Source organism: Ranitomeya variabilis, chromosome 2 (genome assembly GCF_051348905.1).
Source record: "Ranitomeya variabilis isolate aRanVar5 chromosome 2, aRanVar5.hap1, whole genome shotgun sequence".
Lineage (NCBI taxonomy): Eukaryota > Metazoa > Chordata > Amphibia > Anura > Dendrobatidae > Ranitomeya > Ranitomeya variabilis.
The window spans coordinates 874,937,912-874,958,341 of record NC_135233.1 but is presented as its reverse complement, the minus strand read 5'-3'; the positions used below and the strand labels follow the sequence as shown (position 1 = coordinate 874,958,341).

Genomic DNA, 20,430 nt, shown 5'->3' with positions numbered 1-20,430 from the left:
GGACTAACGACCCAGGTGGGTGCCAAACTGAAAAAAGACAATCCCAGAGTCATATCACTAGTAACCACAAGAGGGAGCCAAAAAGTCTAATTCACAACAGCACACTGATCAGATATCATTTAGCTCCAAATAGATACATTTGTGTTGAGCTTTTGAAATAGTGCAGTAGTCCATTTAAAATGGGAAGGGCAAGGGGCAAGGGACATGGAAGTGGACGTGATGCTGATGGTGCATCCAGAGGACGAGGCCGTTGCCAAGGTGAAAGTGGGCAACAACAAAGACCCATATCTTCTCGCTCGACCTTCCTGTCCCAGTTTCCAGGGGACTGCAGCACACCACTATTTAAGCCAGAGCAGTGTGAAATGGTTGTTGGTTGGATAGCGCATAATGATTGCAGCCACTTAGCAACCATCACCACCACCATGTCTTCCACACGGTCAAGTCTGAGTAGCTGTGAGTGTGGCCCAGATATTCCTCACCCTGATCATCCTTCCTCCCACCATGTTCAGTGCCCTGAGACAACTGATCCCACATTTGGACACTCTAAAGAGCTTTTCAGTTTTCCATTTCAAGATTCCTGACTCTTGGCCAGTCAACTTGAAGTGGGGACAGATGAGATTGCATGTAGAGCTGCCCAAAGCTTTGACCAACCCTGGACATATGAAGGCGATGGTGGGAAAGTGTCACAAGAGGTGGACAATGATGAGACACAATTGCCAGAAAGTCAGGAGGAGGAGCAGGGTGCGGATGTGGAAGACGAGATGTGGATGACATAGTAACAGACCTAACCTGGCAGGAGGACATGCAGAGCGAGGACAGGAGCACACATGGGGAAGAAGGCATATCCTCCCAACAGGCAGGAAGAAGCAGTGTGGTGGCCACAGACAGAAGTCGTACATCCATTCCCCATAACACCAACATGAGTGAAGTTGCCATTCCAACTGTTAGATCTTCCTGAGTCTAGTTATTATTTAAAGACTGCCAATAACCCCAAACAGGCCATTTGGAGCACATGCCATGCCTGCATCAGCAGGGGTTATAAACATAAGGATGAATGACTTCAGGGAGATCAAAACATCCAACACCGTGGAGACACATCATGTGTTTCTCAACGCAGTGATCCAGAACACTGCCCCCCATCCCTTATGGGAAATATGCAAATGCATGTAGAAAAGCCGCGGAGACACCATCACGTGTTTCTCAACGCAAGCAATGAATAGCCAGGTCTTTCACCAGGAAGGAACAACCATGGGAAGGGCAGCATCCAATAAAGGAAAACCACCTATGCCAAAACATGGTATCCATCCACAGACAGCTGTTTCGGGGTATTTGCACCTCATCAGTGTGGAGTAGGAAACTGGCTATTAGGAGCAATGCCTCCCGAGGTCATTCATCCTTATGTTTATAGCCTTTTCACTAGGCACTCCCATCGTGACGGCACAGAGGCAAGGGGTGCTGTCACAAGAAGTGCAATGTTTGGGAATATGGTGAGGGAGTACCCTGCAGATCGTACAAACGTCGTCCGTGATTCCTCTGTGACTTTTAATTATTGGGTATCCAAGCTGAACACGAGGCATGAACTGGCTCTCTACGTCTTTGAGGCCCTGGCATGCCCTGCTGCTAGCGTTCTGTCAGAGCGGATTTTTAGTGCTGCTGGTGGAATTATAACAGATAAGCGCATTCGCCTGTCAACTGAAAATGCTGACAGGCTGGCTAATAAAAATTAACATGGACTGGATTGGGCAAGACTTCTGTACACCACTGAAAGAAAACAGCGAGACATAACCTTAAATACATTCCCTTTTTGGGGAGGTATATTCTCATGCACCTCTTCACAACCACACATGGGTATACGCTTCCTGATTTTGCCTATTTGGTGTTATGCTCCTTTAAAAATGATCAAAGGCTAGCTTGGGAAAGACTTCTGTACACCACCAAGTGAAAACAGCGAAACATAACCTCAAATGCATTCTCTGTTTTGGGGAGGTGTTTTTTCATGCACCTCTTCACAACCACACATGGGTATACGCTTTCAGATTTGGTCTGTTTGTTGTTATCCTTCTCCTTATCCTCATCTTCATCATCCACAACCAGTAGAGCACCTGAGTAAACGGATTCCGTGATGCCAAAGTCATTTTTTTTTTTATGCAAGGAGGTAAATATGATGCCTGTAACTAATTGGAAACCAAAACAAATTCCCACAGAGGGAAATGTAATAAGAAATGTGCGTCTATTATTACCATTTATTCTTATATTTTCCATTTTCCCTATCTCTGGACAGTCCTCTAATGAGGCAGTGTACACTGTGTTCCAAGTTATTATGCAAATTGGATTTAAGTGTCAAAATGATTTAATTGTTTTGTTTTACAAATAAACTCATGGATGGCATTATGTCTCAGGGCTCAATGGATCACTGAAATCAATCTTAAACACATGTGATAATTAGTTTTCCAGGTGATTCTAATTAAAGGAAAACTACTTAAAAATGATGTTCCACATTAATAAGCAGGCCACAGTTTTCAAGTAACATGGGAAAGAAAAAGGATCTCTCTGCTGCCGAAAAGCATCAAACCGTGCAATGCCTTGGTCAAGGGATGAAAACATTAGATATTTCTTGAAAATGTAAGCGTGATCATCTTACTGTTAAGAGATTTTTGGCTGAATCTGAGCACAGTCGTGTTCGTGCTGATAAAGGCATAATGAGGAAGGTTTCAGCCAGGCAAGTTCATCGGATAAAGAGAGCAGCTGCTAAAAAGCCATTATAAGCCAGCAAACAGATAATTGAAACCGCTGATGCCTCTGGAGTCCCTCAAACCTCAAGGTTCTAGGATCCTTCAAAGGCTTGCTTTGGTTCATAAACCTACTATTCGGCCACCCCTAAACAGTGTTCACAAGCAGAAACGGTTGTAGTGGGCCCAGACATACATGAAGACTAATTTTCAAACAGTGTTGTTTACTGATGAGTGTCGAGCAACCCTGAATGGTCCAGATGGATGGAGTAGTGGATGATTGGTGGATGGCCACCATGTCCCAATAAGGCTGCAACATCAGCAAGGATGTGGAGCAGTCATGTTTTGGGACGGAATCACGGAGAAACAGCTGGTAGGGCCCTTTAAAGTTCCTGAAGATGTGAAAATGATCTCTGCAAAGTATATAGAGTTTCTGACTTTCTTCCATGGTATAAAAAGCAGAAACGTGCCTTGAGGAGCAAAATCATCTTGATGCATGACAATGCACCATCTCATGCTGCAAAGAATACCTCTGAGTCATTGGCTGCTATGGGCATAAAAGGAGATAAACTCATGGTGTGGCCACCATCTTCCCCTGTCCTCAACCCTATAGAGAACCTTTGGAGTATCATCCAGCAAAAGATCTATGAGGGTGGGAGGCAGTTCACATCCAAACAGCAGCTCTGGGAGGCTATTCTGACTTCATGCAAAGAAATACAAGCAGAAACTCTCCAAAAACTCACACGTTCAATTGATGCAAGAATTGTGAAGGTGATATCAAAGAAACAAAAAACATAGAAAAACGAAATCAAAATGGATTTTGATGGGAAATATGTTAAGGAACAACCTTTCCAGGGTGATGACTTGTATGTAAGGCAAAATATTTAACCCCAGACCAAAACGTTCCTCCACCACTTGAGCTATGTTCACACACAGTGTTTTTGATGCATTTTTCAACTGTAACATTGTTTTCAACCAATACAAATGCATTCACTGGGAAATGTCATTGTAACATTTAACATCCCTAGCTGGGCATGTGGTGTGTGACTCATAAGGAGACACATCTTGATTCATTTATGAAGGAGGGACCAAAGTCTATTTTTAGAGGGGCATGGGCGGCATTAATATTCTTAAAGGGCCAATATTAAACAGTGGGTCTCCTATGCTGTTATTGCCTATGCAGTGAGTGGCTGGGCTGCCAAGAATTATGAGGCACCACAATACCCCTTTCACGAGAGGTACAGGAGGGCTTCCTGAAAAAAGTTGCATTGAATGCAAGGCCTGCCCTGCTACCAAGTCATATGCATCCCAATAAGCCTTTAAACCCAGGTACTGGATGACCACAGGAAAACCCACTTTACATTCTTCAGCTGGTCCCGCCAAACGTTTTCCTTATGCATTGAATGCAAGGGCCGCCTTGATCCAAATTTGCACACACCCCAATCCCCCCTTGGAAGAAACATGGAGGAAGGCCTCATAAAAAAGCTGTGCCTTTACAACGAGCCGGTCTCCTAGACTCATAATGTCCATACACTAAGTGTATGGGCTGACAAACATTTCCTCCTGGGGGGGTATATTTTTAAAACCTTTTTTTATGGGGATCACAGACACCCTTGCCAAAAAATAGACTGGCTGTTTTAGCACCTAACATGTTAACCCTGGTGATCTAGTTGCAGTGGATGATGACATGTGGTGGAAGGCATCATTAAAAAATAGGCCCAATTTAAAGGAGCAGGTCTCCTAGACTCGTAATGCCATACATTAAATGTATGGGCTGACAAACATTTCCCCATGGGGGTACATTTAAAATAAAAATTTATGGGGATCATAGACACCCTTACCAAAAAATAGACTGGCTGCAGCAGCACGGCACATGTTAACCTTATAGACAACTATAAGGCTGTGCTGGGACAAGGACGTGGATGGGCTTGATGATGGTGCTAGTTTACTGTGGGCAACAACAGGTGTAGGGCATGAAGCATCTTTGCATGCATCATGGACTGGGCTTGGATGCAAAACAGTGAAAGAAGCAGTGGTGTCACCTGCATTCAGGGTTCCTGGAGCCTGGGGCTTGGCCCACAAAGTCGGGTGCTTTGCTGCCATGTGCCTGATCATGCTGATGGTGGTCAGGCTTGTTGTTTTGCTACCCCTCCTGATGCGGTCATGGCAGGTGCTCCAAATGGCCTGTTTAGGGTTCTCGTCAGAGTCTTTAACCCCTTCATGACCTTGGGATTTTCCGTTTTTCCGTGTTCGTTTTTCGCTCCCCTCTTTCCCAGAGCCATAACTTAGTTATTTCTCTGTCCATATGGCCATATGAGGGCTTATTTTTTGCTAAACGAGTTGTACTTTTGAACGACATCATTGGTTTTAGCATGTCGGGTACTAGAGAACGGGAAAAAAATTCCAAGTGCGGTGAAATTGCAAAAAAAGTGCAATCTCACACTTGTTTTTTGTTTGTTTTTTTTTGCTAGGTTCACTAAATGCTAAAACTGACCTGCCATTATGATTCTCCAGGTCAGTATGAGTTCATAGACACCTAATATGACTAGGTTCTTTTTATCTAAGTGGTGAAAAAAAATTCCAAACTTTGCTAAAAAAAAAGAAAAATTTGCGCCATTTTCCGATATCCGTAGCGTTTCCATTTTTCATGATCTTGGGTTGGTTGAGGGCTTATTTTTTGCGAGCCGAGCTGGCGTTTTTAATGATACCATTATGGTGCAGATATGTTCTTTTGATCGCCCGTTATTGCATTTTAATGCAATGTCGCGGCAACCAAAAAAACGTAATTCTGGTGTTTCAATTTTTTTCTCGCTACGCTGTTTATTGATAGATCGGGCGATTCTGAACGCGGCGATACCAAATATGTGTAGATTTGATTTTTTTTATTGATTTATTTTGAATGGGGCGAAAGGGGGGTGATTTAAACTTTTATATTTGTTTCATTTTTTTCACATTTTTTTTTACTTTTTTTTTACTTTTGCCATGCTTCATTAGCCTCCATGGGAGGCTAGAAGCAGGCACAACCCGATCGCTTCTGCTACATAGCAGCGATCTGATGTTCGCTGCTATGCAGCAGAATTGCAGGTGTGCTGTGAGCGCCGACCACAGGGTGGCGCTCACAGCTACCGGTGATCAGTAACCATAGAGGTCTCAAGGACCTCTATGGTTACAATGGAGAAGCATCGCCGACCACCGATCATGTGACGGGGTCGGCGATGCGCTCATTTCCGGCCGCCTGTTATGGACCTGGTGGTTAGGAGCACCCGGAATGACCTGATGGTTAAACTAGAAATCTGAGACAAGCTCTGGGGAAGTGGGAACTCTACTGACCGCAACCCTAATCCTATCACACACACTAGAAATAGCCATGGAGCGTACCTAACTCTCCCTAAACGCCTCTTCACAGCCTAAGAGTTAACTACCCCTAAAGATAGAAATAGAAGCCTTACCTTGCCTTAGAGAAATTCCCCAAAGGAATAGGCAGCGCCCCACAAATATTGACTGTGAGTTAAGAGGAAGGTCACAAACACAGGAATGAAACAGGTTTTAGCAAAGGAGGCCCAATATTCACTAAATAGTCAGAGGATAGCAAAGGGAACTATGCGGTCAGTACAAAAACTACAAAAAAAACATGCAGAGTGTGCAAAAAGACCTCCACACCGACTCACGGTGTGGAGGTGCAACTCTGCACCCCCAGAGCTTCCAGCTAGCAAGGAACTATCATGATAGCAAGCTGGACTAGAACTTAGAATGTACTAAGAAATATATTCAGAAAGCAATGAACAACAAATGAACTAGCAGGAACTTATCTTCTGCTGGAGTAGATAGGTCCTCAGAGAAATCCAAGAGAGATCTGAACCAATACTGAGACATTGACAGCTGGCATGAAGTAACGATCTGAGTGGAGTTAAATAGGGAAGCCAGCATAGCAATAAACGAGGGCAGCTGGGAAAGCCAACCTCAAGGACCAGCAGTTCCACTCAAAGCCACCAGAGGGTGTCCAAGGACAGAACTCACCAAAGTACCATTCATGACCACAGGAGGGAGCCCGAGAACGGAATTCACAACAGTACCCCCCCTTGAGGAGGGGTCACCGAACCCTCACCAGAGCCCCAAGGCCGATCAGGACGAGCCAAATGAAAGGCAAAAACTAAAGCATGGACATCGGAGGCAACAACCCAGGAATTATCCTCCTGACCATAGCCCTTTCATTTAACCAGGTACTGAAGCTTCCATCTCGAAATGCGAGAATCCAAAATCTTCTCCACCACATACTCCAACTCCCCCTCGACCAACACCGGAGCAGGAGGATCAATGGAAGGAACCATAGGCGCCACATATCTCCGCAACAACGACCTATGGAACACATTATGGATGGCAAAAGAAGCTGGAAGGACCAAACGAAATGACACAGGATTGAGAATTTCAGAAATCTTATAAGGACCAATGAAACGAGGCTTAAACTTAGGAGAAGAAACCGTCATAGGAACATAATGAGAAGACAACCAAACCAAATCCCCAACACGAAGACGGGGACCAACACAGCAACGGCGGTTAGCGAAACGTTGAGCCTTCTCCTGGGACAACGTCAAATTGTCCACTACGTGAGTCCAAATTTGCTGCAGCCTGTCCACCACAGAATCCACACCAGGACAGTCAGAAGGCTCAACCTGCCCTGGAGAAAAACGAGGATGAAAACCAGAATTACAAAAAAAAGGCGAAACCAAAGTAGCCGAACTAGCCCGATTTTTAAGGGCGAACTCAGCCAATGGCAAGAAGGTCACCCAATCATCCTGATCAGCAGAAACAAAGCATCTCAGATAGGTTTCCAAGGTCTGATTGGTTCGTTCGGTTTGGCCATTTGTCTGAGGATGGAAAGCCGAAGAAAAAGACAAATCAATGCCCATCTTAGCACAAAAGGACCGCCAAAACCTAGAAACAAACTGGGAACCTCTGTCCGACACAATGTTCTCCGGAATGCCGTGCAAACGAACCACATGCTGAAAAAATAATGGAACCAAATCAGAGGAGGAAGGTAATTTAGGCAAGGGTACCAAATGAACCATCTTAGAAAAGCGATCACAAACCACCCAGATGACAGACATCCTTTGAGAGACAGGAAGATCAGAAATAAAATCCATGGAAATATGCGTCCAGGGCTTATTCGGGACCGGCAAAGGCAAAAGTAACCCACTGGCACGAGAACAGCAAGGTTTGGCCAAGGCACAAGTCCCACAGGACTGCACAAAAGAACGCACATCTCGTGACAAGGAAGGCCACCAAAAGGACCTAGCCACCAAATCTCTGGTACCAAAAATCCCAGGATGACCAGCCAACACCGAACAATGAACTTCAGAAATAACTCTACTAGCCCATCTATCAGGGACAAACAGTTTCTCCGCTGGACAACGGTCAGATCTATCAGCCTGAAACTCCTGCAGCACTCGCCGCAAATCAGGGGAGATGGCAGACAGAATCACCCCCTCTTTGAGAATACCAGCGGACTCAGGGACTCCCGGAGAATCAGGCACAAAACTCCTAGAAAGAGCATTCGCCTTCACATTCTTAGAACCCGGAAGGTACGAGACCACAAAATCGAAACGGGAGAAAAACATCGACCATCGAGCCTGTCTAGGATTCAACCGCTTGGCAGACTCGAGATAAGTCAGATTCTTGTCATCCGTCAAGACCACCATGCGATGTTTGGCTCCCTCAAGCCAATGTCGCCACTCCTCGAATGCACACTTCATAGCCAACAACTCCCGATTGCCAACATCATAATTACGCTCAGCAGGCGAAAACTTTCTAGGAAAGAAAGCACATGGCTTCATCACAGAGCCATCCGAACTTCTTTGAGACAAAACAGCCCCTGCTCCAATCTCAGAAGCATCAACCTCGACCTGAAAAGGAAGCAAAACATCTGGCTGACGCAACACAGGGGCCGAAGAAAAACGACGTTTCAGCTCCTGAAAAGCCTCTACGGCCGCAGAGGACCAGTTCACCACATCAGTGCCTTTCTTGGTCAAATCAGTCAGTGGTTTAACCACACTAGAAAAATTAGCGATGAAGCGACGGTAAAAATTAGCAAAGCCCAGGAATTTCTGAAGACTCTTCACAGATGTAGGTTGAGTCCAATCATAAATGGCCTGAACTTTAACAGGGTCCATCTCGATAGTAGCAGGGGAAAAAATGAAGCCCAAAAAGGAAACCTTCTGAACTCCGAAGAGACATTTAGACCCCTTCACAAACAAGGCATTAGCACGAAGGACCTGGAATACCATCCTGACCTGCTTCACATGAGACTCCCAATCATCCGAAAAGACTAATATATCATCCAAATATACAATCATGAATCTATCCAGATACTTTCGGAAGATGTCGTGCATAAAGGACTGAAACACAGATGGAGCATTAGAAAGCCCGAATGGCATCACCAGGTACTCAAAATGGCCCTCGGGCGTATTAAATGCTGTTGTCCATTCATCGCCCTGTTTAATGCGCACAAGATTATACGCCCCTCGAAGGTCAATCTTGGTGAACCAACTAGCCCCCTTAATCCGAGCAAACAAATCAGACAGTAGAGGCAAAGGGTACTGAAATTTGACTGTGATTTTATTGAGAAGGCGGTAATCTATACAGGGTCTCAGAGAACCATCCTTCTTGGCCACAAAAAAGAACCCTGCTCCCAACGGTGACGAAGACAGGCGAATATGCCCTTTCTCCAAGGACTCCATTACATAACTCCGCATAGCGGCATGCTCTGGCACAGATAAATTGAAAAGTCGGCCCTTAGGGAACTTACTACCAGGAATCAAATTAATAGCACAATCACAATCCCTATGAGGAGGTAGGGCACTGGATTTGGGCTCATCAAATACATCCCGGTAATCCGACAAAAACTCAGGGACTTCAGAAGGAGGGGAAGAAGAAATTGACATCAAAGGAACATCACCATGTACCCCTTGACAACCCCAACTAGACACAGACATTGATTTCCAATCCAATACTGGATTATGAACCTGTAGCCATGGTAAACCCAACACGACAACATCATGCAAATTATGCAACACCAAAAATCGAATATCTTCCTGATGTGCAGGAGCCATGCACATGGTCAACTGAGTCCAGTACTGAGGTTTATTCTTGGCCAATGGCGTAGCATCAATTCCCCTTAATGGAATAGGATACTGCAAAGGCTCCAAGGAAAAACCACAGCGCCTGGCAAACTCCAAGCCCATCAGGTTCAGGGCAGCGCCCGAATCCACAAATGCCATAACAGAGTAGGTCAAAGTAGAAGTAGAAGTAGAGTTCTGGTCAAAGTCCTATCACATTGCATAAGCTCAGGCCTCTGCTCAGAGGATTCCGCCAAATGGTGCACAACTTTGCGCTCGCACAAACGCCGATCAATCTGAATGGCCAAGGACATTGACTCATTCAGACCCGCAGGCGTGGGGAACCCCACCATATCATCCTTAAGGGCTTCAGAAAGACCCTTTCTGAAAATTGCTGCCAGGGCACACTCATTCCATTGAGTAAGCACAGTCCACTTTCTAAACTTCTGGCAATATACCTCCGCTTCATCCTGACCCTGGCACAGAGCCAGCAAAATGTTCTCTGCCTGATCCACTGAATTTGGTTCATCATAAAGCAATCCAAGCGCCAGAAAAAATGCATCTACATTAAGCAATGCAGGATCTCCTGGCGCAAGGGAAAATGCCCAGTCTTGAGGGTCGCCACGCAACAAAGAAATAATAATCTTTACTTGCTGAATGGGGTCACCAGAGGAGCGGGGTCTCAGAGCAAGAAACAGTCTGCAATTATTTTTGAAATTCAGAAACTTAGATCTATCCCCAGAAAACAAATCAGGAATTGGAATTCTAGGCTCTAACATCGGATTCTGAACTACATAATCTTGAATACTTTGTACCCTTGCAGTGATTTGCTCCACACAAGAGGACAGACCTTGAATATCCATATCTACACCTGAGTCCTGAACCACCCAGGGGTTAAGGGGATAAGAAAGACAAAACACACTGCAGAGAAAAAAAAATTGGCTCAGAACTTCTCTTATCCCTCTTTTGAGATGCATTAACACTTTGTGGGCCAGCTGTACTGTTATGGACCTGGTGGTTAGGAGCACCCGGAATGACCTGATGATTAAACTAGAAATCTGAGACAAGCTCTGGGGAAGTGGGAACTCTACTGACCGCAACCCTAATCCTATCACACACACTAGAAATAGCCGTGGAGCGTACCTAACTCTCCCTATACGCCTCTTCACAGCCTAAGAGCTAACTACCCCTAAAGATAGAAATAGAAGCCTTACCTTGCCTCATAGAAATTCCCCAAAGGAAAAGGCAGCCCCCACAAATATTGACTGTGAGTTAAGAGGAAGGTCACAAACACAGGAATGAAACAGGTTTTAGCAAAGGAGGCCCAATATTCACTAAATAGTCAGAGGATATCAAAGGGAACTATGCGGTTAGTACAAAAACTACAAAAAAAACCACGCAGAGTGTGCAAAAAGACCTCCACACCGACTCACGGTGTGGAGGTGCAACTCTGCACCCCCAGAGCTTCCAGCTAGCAAGGAAATATCATGATAGCAAGCTGGACTAAAACTTAGAATGTACTAAGAAATATATTCAGAAATCAATGAACAACAAATGAACTAGCAGGAACTTATCTTCTGCTGGAGTAGATAGGTCCTCAGAGAAATCCAAGAGAGATCTGAACCAATACTGAGACATTGACAGCTGGCATGAAGTAACGATCTGAGTGGAGTTAAATAGGGAAGCCAGCATAGCAATAAACGAGGGAAGCTGGGAAAGCCAACCTCAAGGACCAGCAGTTCCACTCAAAGCCACCAGAGGGTGTCCAAGGACAGAACTCACCAAAGTACCATTCATGACCACAGGAGGGAGCCCGAGAACGGAATTTACAACAGCCGCCCGGCCGGAAGCGGTAGTTAAATGCCGCTGTCTGAGTTTGACAGCGGCATTTAACTAGTTAATAGGCGTGGGCAGATCGTGATTCTGCCCGCGCCTATTACAGGCACATGTCAGCTGTTCAAAACAGCTGACATGTCCCGGCTTTGATGCGGTCTCACCGCCAGAGCCTGCATCAAAGCGGGGCTTCTGACCTCGTACATACTATCCCGTCCGAGGTCAGAAAGGGGTTAAAAAATAACCAGACTCGGGAAGATCTAACATTTGGAATGGCAACTTCCGTCATGTTCGTGTTACGGGGAACAGATGCACGCCTTCTGTCTGCGGCCACCACACTGCTTCTTCCTGCCTGATGGGGTCCTATGCCTCCTTCCCCATGTGTGCTGTTGTCCTCGCTCTGCATGTCCTCCTGCCAGGTTGGGTCAGTTACTTTGTCATCCATCACATCGTCTTCCACATCCACACCCTGCCCATCCTCCTGACTTTCTGAAAATTGTGTCTAATCATCGTCCACCTCTTGTGACACTTTCCCACTATTGCCTTCATGTGAACATGGCTGCTCAAATCTTTTGGCATCGCTACATGCATTCTCATCTTGCCCCACTTCAAGTTGACTGGCTGAGAGTCTGTAATCTTTAAAAGGAAAAGTGAGAAGCTCTTTGGGGTGTCCATGTGTGGGATCAGTTGTCTCAGGGCACTCGGCATGGTGGGATGAAGGAGGATCAGGGTTAGTAATATGCGGTCCAGACTCACGGCTACTCAGACTTGACCTTGTGGAAGACATGGTGGTGTGGTGGCTAAGTGACTGGAAGCATTATCCGCTAAGCAACCAACAACCGCTTCACACTGCTCTGGCTTCAATAGTGGTGGGCTGCGGTCCCCTAGAAACTTTGACAGGAAAGATGAGCGAGAAGATGTGGGACTTTGTTGTGGCCCACTTTCAGCTTGCGTCATCCTATGCATGCACCATCAGAATCACATCCACTTCCCCGTCCCTTGCTCCTTGCCTTGCCCATTTTAAATGGACTACTGAAATATTTTAAATGTTCAATCAAAATGGATTAATTTTGAAAAAACTTATATGTGATCAGTGTGCTGAAAAAACACACTTTTAATTCAATGGAATGTTGGTAAATATTTATTTGGTTTTAACAAGTTTTATTAATAAGTAGGGTAAGACAAACCAAAACCAGTTCAAAGGAGCACTCAAATGCAACAATTCTTAAACCACAGATAGAGGAGGCGTCTGACAGAGAAACTACAATGTTCAATATGTAGCCTAGATTTTTTAAAATGTTTTAAACCACAAATTACTGTATAGAACAAGGGTAGCAGACAGAAAATAAACTGGAATGTATGCCTGAAAAGCAAGTATTTGGACACCACAGATAGACCGGGCGTCTGACTGAGATAACAGACTGTTTCAATTTGTTGCCTGGATTTAAAAAAAAAAAAATTAACCACAAGTGGCGTACAAATCACTGCGATAAATATAAGAACTAAAACGAAATATTTTAGGGCCAGCTAAAGATTGTTTGGTCAGCAAAATGGTGTCCAAAAGTGTTGTAAGACACTTCAAAAAATACTGTAGTACCCCCCAAAAAAGGCCAGAATTTTCTGCACACTCGCATCTGATACCTGGGACAAAAAAAGTTTTAACTTGTTACGTTTTCATGCTCTTGTATTGAAATGACCTGGCTGTAGTCTGCAGTGTGATCAAGCAAATAAATATAGAAAAAAGGGGGCTATGGATTGCTTTGTAATAAAATTAGCAGGTATAAGGTGCAAAAAAAACAAATTATAGCCATGGATACCTGCAGCTACATATATATAAAATACGCAGCAGCAGACAGTAATGGAGCCTTTTGATGTATGCATTGAGATTTATATACTTACATACAGTGCCTGCTGGCCTTGCGCTGATGTGGATATGTGCACATAGACTCCCCTGCCTACCTAGAACTGCAATCTACGTACCCCCAAATTAGCCCTAAAAAGGACTGTTGGTTTATCAGAATGTGTGCATTGAACACTAGTAGACCCACACTAACTAACGAAAGAAAGAATCTGATCCTATCTCAGCAGCATATCTTTCTACACTAGCTGAGACCGGAGCAGAATGGGCCAAGCAGGGCGGCGCCAGGTCTATAACAGACCTGATGACGCTGTGCAGCCAGCCAATCACTGTAATACCACAAGAAAGATGGCTGCGATATTGCAGTGCATGGCAGACAATCCCTGCATCTTGACTAGCGCTCTAAAAAGTGCCAAAATTAAAAGGAGGAGACCCGAGCTCCCGCCGAATAATCCTGGAAATGCTCGGTGTACGCTGAGTACAACAAGCACAGTGATAGTCGGGCAAGCACCAAGTAGAGGCGAGCATGCTCGCTCATCACTAGTGACCATTAGATTAAGCTGATAGTAGATAATTAGAGATTTTAGTAAGGGCAGTTTCATTAGAGTTTAAAGAGCAGAAACCAGATTGTAGAGGGTTGAGAAGAGAGTTAACTGAGTGATAGCGGATAAGACGGGAGTGGACCAGGTGTTCCAGGAGTTTAGAGATGAAGGGAAGATTAGAGACAGGTCTATAGTTAGCGGCATAGTTTTGGTCGAGGGATGGTTTTTTAAGTAATGGATGCATGATGGCATGCTTAAATGAGGAGAGAAAGATACCAGAAGAGAGAGGTTAAATATTTTTGTTAGGTGAGCGGTGACAGCAGGGAAAAGGGAATGGAGGAGATGTGACAGAATGGGGTCACAGCTGCAAGTGGTTGGGCAAGAAGATGCAAGGAGCCTGATTACTTCTTCTGTAACTGGTTCAAAGTCAGAGAGTGAGTGAGATGCAGTAGGGGAAGACACTGCATGGTGTGAGGAGTTTGGGAGAAAATTTCCTGTTAGATATGGTCAATTTTTTCTTTGAATAATTTGGCCAGATTGTCAGCGCAGAGATCTGTGGTTGTGGGGTCTGCACTCTTGGGTTGATTAGGGAATGAAAAGTGTCAAAGAGACGTTTTGGGTTATTGGATAATGAGGTGATGAGGGTCTTGAAATAGGTTTGTTTGGAGAGGTGACTAGCAGTGTTGTATGTTTTAAGCATAAATTTATAATGGATGAAATCTTCGGGTAGATTGGATTTTCCCCACAGGCGTTCGGCGCACCTGGAGCACTGCTGCAGGAAATGTGTTTGCAGTGTGTGCCTCGGTTGTCGCCGTCTGTGCCATATTGCTCTATGTATAGGAGGTGCAGTTTCATCCAGGGCACCTTGCAGTGTTTTGTTGTAATGCTTCAGTGCAGAATCAGGATATGAGAGGAGGCAGATAGGGGCCAATGATGACTGCAAGTTCTTCATGAGTTTCTGGGTGTTAATTGCCTGTATGTTTCTATAAGTGTGGAAAATAGGGGTGGCCTGAGCGGGATGGCAGTTCTTGATAGAGAATGAAAGAAGGTTGTGGTCAGAAAGTGGGAAAGGGGAGTTTGTGAAATCATCCACTAATCAATGTTGAGGGAGTTTCCGTCTTCATGCATTGGAGAGTTAGTACACTGCGAAAGGCCGAAAGAGGAAGATAGAGATGAGATTTTCCCAAGGGTAAAAGGAGAAACTGGACCACAAACGTTGTTGTCCAACTTGTTCTGAGTACGCTGATACCTCATATGTGGGGGTAAACCACTGTTTGGGCGCACGGCAGAACTCGGAAGGGAAGGAGCGCCATTTGACTTTTTGAATAAAAAATTGGCTCCAATCTTTAGCGGACACCATGTCGCGTTTGGAGAGCCCCCGTGTGCCTAAACATTGGAGCTCCCCCACAAGTGACCCCATTTTGGAAACTAGACGCCCAAAGGAACTTATCTAGATGCATAGTGAGCACTTTAAACCCCCAGGTGCTTCACAAATTGATCCGTAAAAATGAAAAAGTACTTTTTTTCACAAAAAAATTATTTTAGCCTCAATTTTTTAATTTTCACATGGGCGACAGGATAAAATGGATCCTAAAATGTGTTGGGCAATTTCTCCTGAGTACACTGATACCTCACATGTGGGGGTAAACCACTTTTGGGCACATGGTAAGGCTCGGAATGAAGGAGCGCCATTTGACTTTTTGAATGAAAAATTATCTCCATCGTTAGCGGACACCATGTCGCGTTTGGAGAGCCCCTGTGTGCCTAAACATTAGAGCTTCCCCACAAGTGACCCCATTTTGGAAAGGAGACCCCCCAAGGAACTTATCTAGATGCATAGTGAGCACTTTAAACCCTCAGGTGCTTCACAAATTGATCCGTAAAAATGAAAAAGTACTTTTTTTTCACAAAAAAATTCTTTTAGCCTCAATTTTTTAATTTTCACATGGGCGACAGGATAAAATGGATCCTAAAATTTGTTGGGCAATTTCTCTTGAGTACGCCGATACCTCATATGTGGGGGTAAACCACTGTTTGGGCGCATGGCAAGGCTCGGAAGGGAAGGCGCGCCATTTGACTTTTTGAATGGAAAATTAGCTCCAATCATTAGCGGACACCATGTCGCGTTTGGAGAGCCCCTGTGTGCCTAAACATTGGAGCTCCCCCACAAGTGACCCCATTTTGGAAACTAGACCTCCCAAGGAACTTATCTAGATGCATAGTGAGCACTTTAAACCAACAAGTGCTTCACAGAAGTTTATAACGCAGAGCCGTGAAAATAAAAAATAATTTTTCTTTCCTCAAAAATGATTTTTAGCCCAGAATTTTTTATTTTCCCAAGGGTAACAGGAGAATTTGGACCCCAAATGTTGTTTTCCAGTTTGTCCTGAGTACGATGATACCCCATATGTGGGGGTAAACCACTGTTTGGGTGCACGGCAGGGCTTGGAAGGGAAGGCATGCCATTTGGCTTTTTGAATGGAAAATTAGCTCCAATCATTAGCGGACACCATGTCGCGTTTGGAGAGCCCCTGTGTGCCTAAACATTGGAGCTTCCCCATAAGTGACCCCATTTTGGAAACTAGACCTCCCAAGGAACTAATTTAGATGTGTGGTGAGCACTTTGAACCCCCAAGTGCTTCACAGAAGTTTATAACGCAGAGCCATGAAAATAAAAAATAATTTTTCTTTTCTCCCCAAAATTTTTTAGCCCTGAATTTTTTTATTTTCCCAAGGGTAACAGGGGAAATTTGACCCCAATAGTTGTTGTCCAGTTTCTCCTGAGTATGCTGATACCCCATATGTGGGGGTAAACCACTGTTTGGACACACGTTGGGGTTCGGAAGGGAAGTAGTGACGTTTTGAAATGCAGACTTTGATGGAATGCTCTGCGGGCGTCACGTTGCGTTTGCAGAGCCCCTGATGTACCTAAACAGTAGAAACCCCCCACAATTGACCCAATTTTGGAAACTAGACCCCCAAAGGAACTTATCTAGATGTGCGGTGAGCACTTTGAACCCCTAAGTGCTTCACAGAAGTTTATAACGCAGAGCCGTGAAAATAATAAATACGTTTTCTTTCCTCAAAAATTTTTTTTTAGCCCTGATTTTTTTATTTTCCCAAGGGTAACAGGAGAAATTTGACCCCAAGAGTTGTTGTCCAGTTTCTCCTGAGTACGGTGATACCCCATATGTGGGGGTTAACCACTGTTTGGGCACATGCCGGAGCTCGGAAGTGAAGTAGTGACGTTTTGAAATGCAAACTTTGATGGAATGCTCTGCGGGCGTCACATTGCGTTTGCAGAGCCCCTGATGTGCCTAAACAGTAGAAACCCCCCACAAGTGACCCTATTTTGGAAACTAAACCCCCAAGGGAACTTATCTAGATGTGTGGTGAGCACTTTGAACCCCTAAGTGCTTCACAGAAGTTTATAACGCAGAGCCATGAAAATAATAAATACGTTTTCTTTTCTCAAAAAATTTTTTTTAGCCCTGATTTTTTTATTTTCCCAAGGGTAACAGGAGAAATTTGACCCCATGAGTTGTTGTCCAGTTTCTCCTGAGTACGGTGATACCCCATATGTGGGGGTAAACCACTGTTTGGGCACATGCCGGAGCTCGGAAGGGAGAGAGCACCATTTTACTTTTTCAACGCAAGATTGGCTGGAATCAATGGTGGCGCCGTGTCGCGTTTGGATAACCCCTGATGTGCTTAAAAAGTGGAAACCCCTCAATTCTAACTCCAACACTAACCCCAACACACCCCTAACTCTAATCCCAAGCCTAACCACAACTCTAACCCCAAAACACCCCTAACCCTAGTCTTACCCCTAATTCCAACCCTAACCCTAAGGCTATGTGCTCACCTTGCGGATTTGTGTGGATTTTTCCGCACAGTTTTTGAAAAATCTGCAGGTAAAACGCACTGTGCTTTACCTGCGGATTTACCGCGGATTTCCAGTGTTTTTTGTGTGGATTTCACTTGCGGATTCCTATTATGGAGCAGGTGTAAAACGCTGCGGAATCCGCACAAAGAATTGACATGCTGCGGTAAATACAATGCAGCGTTTCCGCACTGTATTTTCTGCACCATGGGCACAGCGGATTTGGTTTTCCATAGGTTTACGTGGTACTGTAAACGTGATGGAAAACTGATACGAATCCGCAGCGACCAATCTGCTGTGGATCCGCAGCCAAATCCGCACGATGTGCACATAGCATAATTCTAACCCTAATTCTAACCCTAACCCTAATTCTAACCCTAGCCCTAAGTGCAACCCTAGCCCTAAGTGCAACCCTAGCCCTAAGTGCAACCCTAGCCCTAAGTGCAACCCTAGCTGCAACCCTAGCCCTAAGTGCAACCCTAAGTGCAACCCTAGCCCTAAGTGCAACCCTAGCCCTAAGTGCAACCCTTAGTGCAACCCTACCCCTAACCCTAACCCTAACCCTAACCCTAATGGAAAAACAAAAATAATTATATTTTCTGTATTTTATTATTGTCCCTACCTATTAGGGTGATAAAGGGGGGGATTTTTTTTATTTTGATCGCTGTGATAGAACTTATCACAGCGACCAAAATGTGCAGGAACGAATCTGCCGGCTGGCAGATTCGGCGGGCGCACTGCGCATGCGCCCGCCATTTTCCAAGATGGCGGCGCCCATGAAGAAGATGGCCGGACACCGGGAGGGACATCGGAGCTAGGTAAGTATGGGGGGTGGGATCGGAACACGGGGGGGATCGGAGGACCTGGGGAGCGGACAGGAGGACCAGGGGAGCTGACAGGAGGGAGGAGGGGAGCGGACAGGAGATCGGGGCAAAAAGGACGACTGGGGAGGCAATCGGTGTGGTGGGGTGGGGGCAGATCGGGGTCTCCAGCCATGGCAGATGCTATTGCAGCATCGGCCATGGCTGGATTGTAATATTTCAGCATTTTCATAGGTGAAATATTACAAATCGCTCTGATTGGCAGTTTCACTTTCAACAGCCAATCAGAGCGATCGTAGCCATGGGGGGTGAAGCCACCCCCCCCTGGGCTGAAGTACCACTCCCCCTGTCTCTGCAGATCGGGTGAAATGGGAGTTAACCCTTTCACCCGATCTGCAGGAACGTGATCATTCTGTGACACAGCATATGCGTCACAGGTCGGATTGGCACCGACTTTCATGACGCATACGCTGTGTCACAGGTTGGGAAGGGGTTAATAAGATTAGAGGGGTTTCTGGGAGTATCAATTGGCAGGTTTGACTTGCTATAACATGGGGGTCCATGGTTGGGAGAGATATCTCCTGCGACTACGAGAAGAAGGACAGAAAGAGTGAGCAGATGGTTAAGTGATTTGTGAGAGCGTCTCTTGTGTTGGATGGTGGGACTGAATGGATCTGTGCAATTTAGCAATGTGAAAAGAGCATGATTGCTATGCATAGGAGAGGAGAGGACTGAGGGTAGATATGGAAGGAGTGTAAAGAGTTAATGCAAGGACGGTGGATGTGAGTGACTGCAGCAGCCAGGATAGAAATTATACAAATTCATATGGTAAATATTTGTTGTAATCCAAATGTACTGGGAATAGGTTTGTTTAATTGTCTATACCTGTCTCCTGCCCTGTCTATCTACCATGGTATAACTGCTGGTACTTTGATAAAATATACTTCGATTACATGTGCACAAATGCTAACCCCTGCATAAATGCTTCCCCAGGCTATTTCTCAATATATAGGAGGCTAGCTCTAAGATCTCTCACTATTTTACCTCGTTAGTAATCAATCAACTAAGTTACAACATATTTATATATGCACAATATTTATTATTGTTAGTATATATTTACTTATTGGGGGTTTCTTGTAAAGCAGATGAGAAACACTGACCTGGACAGTCATAGCATTTGCATAAAGCTAGTAGATTTTTGATCTAAATAAAGTTTTGCGCTGTCTCATACTATGAGTAACTCAGATTAAGTAATAAGTAACATAGCTTCTTTTTTCTTCTTCATTTTGCATTTTTATTGCTTTGAATTCTAAGTATTAACACAACAACCATAATTAAGTTAGGAGTGGGTCCAATTATTATAAGATTAGATTGACTCAGCTAAAATATAAACACTCCCAAATATTCTGTAATACTCAGGGCTGCCACTAGAAATTTCGGGGCCCCATACTGGCAAAATTTTCGGGGCCCCCTTGAGACTCCACCCAGGCTCCACCCCAGCCCCGCCTCCATGCTCCACCCCTCGAACTGTCCACAGTCCCACCGCTCTCTCTTGGAAAAACTCCACTTCTCACCAATCACACATTGAGGGTACGTGTCCACCTTCAGGATGGCCAGCGGTTTCGTCAGAGCGGCAAACCCGCTCGGCGCTA

General features: G+C 45.0%; 1 protein-coding gene across 1 annotated transcript in view; it reads left to right on the top strand.

The window, feature by feature from the left end:
- LOC143808069 (putative cation-transporting ATPase 13A4) overlaps positions 1 to 20,430 on the top strand; it is a 361,151-nt gene that overhangs the window by 62,905 nt on the left and 277,816 nt on the right. The window lies entirely within an intron of this gene.